Consider the following 6,297-nt stretch of genomic DNA (forward strand, 5'->3'; position numbering starts at 1 on the left):
TTTATGGCATGATGTGTGTTTTTCTCTTTTACCGAAATGTTTGCTTTAGCTAATGTAACTTTAGCCGACAAGGTCCAGCTTGTGTGTCATGACCAAACTTGACCTAATAAACTGACATATGGCCTTTTTTATGGGTTTAATGTAGCGCTGACCAAATCACAAGTATTGTGCCGCTAGCTTTAAGGTTGTGCACTCAACCACTGTTGCGATATTAGCAAGCTAACTCAGCTAATTAATAAAGCTTATTTCATATTGTCTCTGTACTTGTAAATTTCTTTCAAGTTCACAGGCTGTTGTATTTTGGTGGAAGTTCATTTTGGCAATATTTCCAATAATTGGCTGGGTTCAAAAAGACCTTTTTGGCAGGACTCGGATGCTTGTTGTCATCTGTTTATCCCTATGTAATCACTTAAGTTGTTATTAACTGCTGCATGCTAAGCTGCAAGAGTGCACTGAGGACAGAGACAAAATATGGTCTACAAACCAGCATTATATTAGTTTTTATCAGATAGTCCTCCAGTGTGCTTATTTTTTGCTTTAATTATATTGTGCAGTTATTTGTTACCCTGAAATGCTTTATGCTTAACAACAGTTCACTATTTTGACTTATTTTTGAACTCTTGTGATCAGTATGACTAGATTGTGTGAGTTTCCATACTAAACGAGCTGTAGTGATAAAATAATTGGCATCAGAGACACTGATTTTTGGCATGGTATACTGCAGAAGTTTTTTTTTTTTTTTGCATAATTTACCTTTTAATTAAACTGCATTCTCTGTATTGTAACAAAACTAACATTGTTTATATGTCAGAAAATTAGCAAACATGAATAAATGGCAAGATCAATATAATTATAACATATATTTTTATTTTACTTATTTTAGGTCTGTGAAGCCAAACTTGATGCTGGGGATTTATTTTTGTCAGTGGAGTCAAATGGTAAGTTACAATTTGTGCATTTTGTCATACTGGAAACACCTCAGATTATATTGTAATTTAATAGCTCTGTAGAACAAATGATATAAAGATTGTAGTGTCAGGGTACTTCTTAAGAAGTAATATGGCACTATTGATGATCACATGCAGGTGGCATAAACTAAATATTCAGACGTGCTACCAACAAATGATTCATTAACAAAAGCAATGGAGCAGACTGTTTAGGTTCTTGTGGTTGTAATAACATCCATAACTGCAGGTTTGTCATTAATTTATTTTCACAGGTCTAGATGATCACATCTGTCTTTGTCATTTAAATGAGGTGGACTTGCAAACTTTGCGCTCTTTGGGGTAAATTGCTGTCCACTACATATACACAGAATGTGCACAGTATTTCAGATCTAAAAAGGGAGTATGTAATGGACTTGCTGGCTTTAATGTAAAAAGCCTGTTGTGTAACTTTAATGAGGCAGTTGGACTAAAACAGTATTGCTCATCAAGGTAAACATCGGAGGAAAAAGGAAATTGTTACTTGTCCTTTTACTCAGTGTTCTTTTAATCGCATGTTTACTAAAGTTTTACATCACATAAGTCATTTTCACAATCATTCTACTTTAAAAGACTTCAAGACAGAGCTTATTGTTCTCTGAACTTCCTTGTTTGCTGAACGGCAGGTAAAGTGCATCTTTTTGTTTGTTTGCTTTTGTGTGTTTGTGTTTTCTCTAATGGGCCTCAGATGACCGTTTGCTTAAATTTGGGTCTCAAAGAATCTTTTTTTTATTCTGCCTGTACTCTCCACCCCTCTTCTTCTATTGCTCAGGTTGAAGCAGAATTTGCCCGTCTTACATCTGTTGACCTGAAAGGGTTCCTTTTTGCTGTGCTTGACCATTATGGAGAGGTTCGTGGAGCTGTACAAAATCAAGAGCGGCATAGGAGGGCTAACTAGGCTCATAAAATGCTTCGATGATGATGTAAGTGTTCAACTGTGAAATGTTCTCCTTTGTTTAAGTTTTAGGTTATCCAGTTCAACTGATGAACTCATTGAAAGAAAGCTGATAAGTAAAGTCTGTGATCATATTTCACAACTGGACATTTAGTGTGGTAACTTTTACAGAATCTATGTATATTGGTGGTAGGTTGGATATCATATTCTACTTGAATGTCCTGATAAGCCTGATTCAAAATTTCCAATGATAATCATATATTGATGGAATTATGTATCAAAACGCTGCGAATTTGGAGCTGTCTACATGCTTCATAAACACTGTTTAAAAAGTGTTTTTGTTTTCTTTTTGACTTCTTTGACCAGAGCCCTACACAAAGGAAGAGGACAGAGGACCTCATTTTCTAAAGGAAGATCCCTCACACACTTTCAAGACTGTGAAGGTTAGCATTGTTTCTTTTAGTAAATTTAATAATGACAGCACCACAGTGGAATTTAAATTAAACATGTGGCATCTATGAAACAATAGATGCCACATGATAACATGTGTACTTTTCCTCACCAAATGTATTATTACAAGATCTTTGACACTGGATTTGGTCTGGGTTTTAGAGAAACTAACTGGCAAGCTAGCATTGATATTATTAGTGTCTTGTGTTTATTCATGTCTTCACCAGGGTCTTTGACATTTCGCTGCTGTACTGTTCACTTCAGCTTTACGTTTGATTTCTCACACTGTATATTGTAATGGCAGAGATATTAGGATATTTAAGGGGCTGCAGTGGCTGCTACAGCTGTGGGGGGCAATACTTTGGTGAAATGTCCTGGACCCTGGAAAAGAGACTGTGTAGACTGGGTAAGCAATTAAAGGTTACTGGACCAGTGTGATTGGGCAGCTGGGTGAAGGTGGATGTTGATATTCAGTGCCAATTATGCAACCTGTTCAGCCATGTCTATATGCTCTTTTTTCATGCTGTTAATATAGGGGGAAAAACATAAACTTTAATCAATAAACTGATTAAAGAAGCATTGTCTATGGAGCCATAATCTGATCCTGTAGTGTAGCTGCAGTTTGCACATTTCATGTATTCTCAGCCAGATTTGGTTTAGAGCACAGCCAATATTTAGCATAAGTAGATTTAAATTCACACACTGGTGATGGCAAGCTACATTGTAGCCACAGCCACCCTGGGGCGCACTGACAGAGGCGAGGCTGCCGGACACTGGCACCACCGGGCCCACTGACCACCACCAGTAGGCAACAGGTGAAGTGTCTTGCCCAAGGACACAACGACTGAAACTGTCGGAGCCGGGGCTCGAACCGGCAACCTTCCAATTATAAGACGAACTGTCAACTCTTGAGCCACGATTCAGTCATCCACCCATGTGTGTGAATGACTGAATGTGTAAAGCACTTTGGAGTCCTTAGGGGACTAGTAAAGCGCTATACAAATACAGGCCATTTACCATTTAAATTGAAAATTGTTTGAATTCTGCAATTGAAGACATGCTCAGTTATTTATGAACATGGTCTTTGTTTAAAGCAAGAAATGGATTTGTAACATGGGGATGCATATCTCATTCTGAAAAAACTTTAACAACTAATAAGTGTTACCCAAAGCCAATCACCATCATCCAAAGCATCAGTATGGCTCTTCTTTGGAAAGACATGAATTGTTAAGCACACGGGATATTGTGTAATTGTAATTGTGTAATTTTATTTTATTTTTTGTCTTTGAACCCTTTTATAGCCGACAGGTATTGAAGACACGTTTTCTAAGAGGATGAAAGTTGGCATTGTGATGGTGAAAGAAGAAGACATCATCGATGTGTTGGTTGTCCTTGAGGCGGCAGTAATCCTGTCTAATCTGAGGGATGTCTCAAGTGCCATTTCCATGCTGATGGGCCTTCTTTTTGCCCTCAACATAGACTATCCAAAGGAACTTAAGGACATCTTTGAAGTCATTCAGAACATCCTAATGAACATTGGTGGAAGTCAGTGCATCTCACTAGTGCATGGTCTAAGAAACAGACTCTTGCAGAAAGCCATGCAGAACTGTAACTGTATGCTCACACCATACAATTGCCTTAGTGTTAAGGACAGTTTTTATTTTACTGTTTGTTTTTTTATTCTTGCAAGTTCTCATTCTCACTTTTGTATGTCACTAAATGACTACACTTTACATTCCAGATTAGACAATTACTCATTTGTTCATGGTTTAAGAAACTTATGTGAACAACAATATAATGGTGGACTCTGCAGATGCTTATCTCATGCAAGTCAGTAGTTTTTCCTTTGTTTTGCAATTGAGCAGACTCAAACTAATGTTTCTGAAATATCCATATTATCAAATGTTTCAGAAGCATGCACTCATTTTCAGAGATATTGGTTCTGTGGAATTTGTTGCAATTGTAAACGAAGACAAATACAAGAGTTTGATGTCTTAGTTGTTATAAACTGATCTTTACTGTCACTTATCAAAGGTTTTGTACTATTTTAATATTTTACGTTTTATGCTAACAGGTGTGACTGAGCACAATGAAGTTTAAAAATTTTGCAAATGTAAAGAATAACTTTTCTAAAATAGCAAGTGTCCCGTTGATACATTACATTAATGCAGACTTTATGTTGTTACTTCACAAGAATCACTACTGCTCCTAGAGTATTGGTCAGAATTTCATCTTCACCCAAACTGGGCTCAAGACCAAGTTCAAATTTATTGTTTCACAGGGAGCAGCCTTTGAGTTTTGATGGATTGTGAGAAAGATGAGCTACGTCACTGATTTTTCTGTTTCTCAGATGACTAAGATGGCACAATAAATGGTGAATGTTGGGTGCTCATGAGTAATTGTCTTGTCATGTTCTTAAAACAAACTTTCTGTATGAAATGATCAGATACACTTTAATGGAATGTGTGGGTTTATTTTTTTCTGTAAACAACAGAAAATTAATTTAAAGGAATGTAGATATTTAAACCTGAGCTCTAAGATAAACCTAACAGGTAGTTTTGCTGAAATGGATGTTAGAAAGCTAAAAAAAAAAAAGAAAAATACTTAAGATGTTCAATACACATTTTTCTTTACATCCAGTCAATCAACTCTGATAATTAAAATGAAACTGATTCACAAGTTCACTCAGCTACCTTAAGGAGCTCAGTTAATTAATAAACTTAAATCAACTTAGCTAACAGATTATGTTAGTTAAGCTAAAATAGATTCCTAAGTTAAAAGAACTACTAAAGTATTTGAATTAACTAAAAAACCCAAGTCAACTGAACTAGGACAAGAGTTTAAACAATAGATTATTTTAATTTAGCTGAAAGGGTTTTCCCAAGTAAAGATGACAATTAAAGGAGTTGAACTGACTAATAAATCTCAGTCAACTAAACTAAGACAAAAGTTTAGACAACATGTGATTTTTCATTAAGATAACAATTGGTTGTGTTATAAGAACAAACTCTATTTCTTGACTTAACTTAAAATTTTAAGGCAGCCCTGTACCTGATATTTTTAAGTTAAAACAACAAGTTATATTTTACAGTGTAAAGAATCCATTTGAACTCATACCTGATAACCTAATTATGTTTTCATGAGGATAAGTAACAACATTGTTAACTATGAAAAAAATAATGACATCAATATTCAGTGTGACTGGAGAATTTAAATGGAGCATTGGGGTTTTTAACAAGTGCGGGGAGAGTGGTGCTGGAAATTGACAGATGTACTGGTGTACATCTACAGCGATATAAATTTCTACCCTCACAACTGCATGGAACCATACATGCTGAAAGGGTTGGGACAACTGACATACACCAACAGGTTTAACAAAACAGCATTATTTGATGCCTTGGGGGAATGAAAATTGATCACTGATGTATTACTTCAAAGTCACACATGTGGTGTCAAACATACTACCTTTAAATGCAAAACTGAAATGGAAAAAAGTTAAATGTTTACAATTCAGACTTAATGCACACAAATCATGCAGTTTTATACCTGGACTAATATAATTAACTAATAACAAACTTAAAGAGTGAACAATTTAAAGTAATCCCTCTTTGAATGAATAGTGTTATAGCACCGTCTTCTGGGAGTCGATCTCACACATTCAAACAAGCATCTGAAATGAGATAAAACCATTTAAATATTCAGAGAAAACTTGGTGTGTGTGTGTGTGTGTGTGTGTGTGTGTGTGTGTGTGTGTGTGTGTGTGTGTGTGTGTACCATCAGTTTTCTTCCTGCTCTTCTGCACAGGCTGTTTCGTCCATTTCAGTTTGAAGTCAGTCACACCCTGCTTAGCGAGTGCTGCTTGCAGCTAAATAAGAGGAAAAAAGATAAATCGTGTTACTTTTTATTTCGTAGCTTTTTTGGAGGGAGCACTTTTACGCCTGTCATATTTGTGTTTGACACTCACATTCC

General features: G+C 36.0%; 1 long non-coding RNA gene across 1 annotated transcript; it reads left to right on the plus strand.

Moving 5' to 3' along the window:
* Window positions 1-638: 638 nt before the first annotated feature.
* On the plus strand, window positions 639-3,925 carry LOC134637459 (uncharacterized). Its single transcript, XR_010095121.1, has 5 exons — window positions 639-938; window positions 1,220-1,286; window positions 1,756-1,906; window positions 2,245-2,321; window positions 3,630-3,925. It is a non-coding gene; the product is annotated as an uncharacterized LOC134637459 (long non-coding RNA).
* The last annotated feature ends 2,372 nt before the right edge of the window (window positions 3,926-6,297 follow it).

The sequence above is a fragment of the Pelmatolapia mariae genome, linkage group LG10_11 (genome assembly GCF_036321145.2).
Source record: "Pelmatolapia mariae isolate MD_Pm_ZW linkage group LG10_11, Pm_UMD_F_2, whole genome shotgun sequence".
Classification (NCBI taxonomy): Eukaryota; Metazoa; Chordata; class Actinopteri; order Cichliformes; family Cichlidae; genus Pelmatolapia; species Pelmatolapia mariae.